Consider the following 2,064-nt stretch of genomic DNA (forward strand, 5'->3'; position numbering starts at 1 on the left):
GGGGCAGGCGAGGTCCAACTGCCTTGCCTGGAAGAAGTCAAGCCCTCCCTTCAGCCACCATCTTGAAGGGAGAGAGGGGGCAGGCGAGGTCCAACTGCCTTGCCTGGAAGAAGTCAAGCCCTCCCTTCAGCCACCATCTTGAAGGGAGAGAGAGAGGCAGGCAAGCTCCAACAGGCCTACCTGGAAGAAGCAGAGCCCTCCCTCCGGTCCATCTGCCTTGGTCCAGGCCTCAGAGGGAGAGAAGAATGCTGGACCTGATCCCGTCCCCCCCTCACCATTCCCTTCTCCTTTTGTGTCGTGTCTTTTAGATTGTAAGCCTGCGGGCAGGGAACTGTCTGGTTAAAAAATAATAATAAATGTAAGCCGCCCTGAGAGCCATTAGGGCTGAAGGGCAGGATATAAATACCTAAATAAATAAAATAAATAAACTCTCATGGGATCCCTTTTCAGTCGTCTGAAACTTCCATTGGTCCAATGAGCTACAGCCAGACTGTTAACTTAGTCTAGCTAGAAGGAGCATACAATTCCTTAGTTGGAGCAGCTCCACTGGCTTCTGATCCATTTCCATAAAAAATTCAAAATGCTATATATCTCTATGCATTTTGACTCTAGGCTATCTGAAGGTCTGTAACTTCCTGTATAAACCTGCCCTGGCTCTTAGATCTTTATGGGAGACCCTTTTTCTCCACCTTACCATATTTCTAGGCACATTTGTTGGGAACACAGGTTCTTCTCAGTGGCTGCTCCCCATTTTTGGAACTGTCATCCTAGAAAGGTAAGGATTCCCTCATGGCTATGTATCCACTGGTATTTTTTTTTTCTGGCTCTCTTTCAAAAATTGTTTCTACATAAACAGGAAATACAAGGAGAGGAATTCAATGGCATCTTTAAGACAAACCTAATGGCCACATCATTTTTTTTAACATGAATTTTCATGGATTTCGATACTCCAGAAACATTGATGGAATACAATATTTGAGCCACATTTATTTAAGCACAGTTACACAGATGAGATCAGAGTGTAACAGGAATCAGAAAGTAAGTTTGTGTTATTGACTATCACCTGCTGGAAAAGGTAGATGGTGTAAATTTAGGGCTCCTACAGTTTTTCAGACTCCATGCTCTTTTCATCCATGGTTTTCATCTGCATGCAATTTTCTCTGGTCCTTTTAATGTTCTAATTGGTTAACAGAAATGAAAAAGAAGAGAAAATACAAGAACAAGCTTAATTCTAACAGACACTACTAACCAAAAGAAGGGACCACTTAGAACTGTTCCCTCTCTTCTCTGGTAAGAACTAGAATGGAGATAACAGTTGTTATGAGCAAGAAGGCAGGCCAATTCCAAGGAGATAGGAGGACTGGGAATATCTAGTGAGAAGCTGTACTTGGAACATAATGACAAGCAAAAGCTGAAGCAGATGTGGAGGAAGAAAAGAGTCTAACATTTTGAGGGGAGGAAGGCAGGCAGGCAGGCAGGCAGGCAGGCCAGATTAAAAGTTGTGTGGGAGAAAATGTTGTGCTGGGGCAGCCAGTGTTATCAACTACCATTCAGGAACCAAACCCACAATGGATTTTATTGTTCCTTCTGCAGTTACTCTAAGATGAACAAGGCTACCTCTGGACCTTGGGGAAGGACTGGCAGAGCTTCCATTTATCTTAGAACTATGAAAAGAGCAGTAAAATCCAGAGAGGATTTGCCATTGCCACTGAGGCATCAAGATGTTCAAGAAAGGCTCGTCTGGAACCTGAATACTTACCATGCTACTAACAATTCAAAATGTATTTTGGGGTAAAGTGACAATCACAAAGAGGTGGCAGGATCACAAACTAATAAGAAAAATAGTGTTAAACGTACAGGTTCTTGTGACTATTAAGTTGCATCAGTGGGATGAAAAGGCCTCGGGTGCTGTCATTCAACAAACTTAGTGGTGGAGAATAAAGTGGTTGTGACATGTGGCATCCTATTTTATTCAGAAGTGAATTGGAGAAATAACTTTCCTTATGTGAAATGATTGTTATGATGCAGAAGATTGTGACTTTATAAGTTCAGGCTCATATATCT

The sequence above is a fragment of the Sceloporus undulatus genome, chromosome 3 (assembly GCF_019175285.1).
Source record: "Sceloporus undulatus isolate JIND9_A2432 ecotype Alabama chromosome 3, SceUnd_v1.1, whole genome shotgun sequence".
NCBI lineage: Eukaryota > Metazoa > Chordata > Lepidosauria > Squamata > Phrynosomatidae > Sceloporus > Sceloporus undulatus.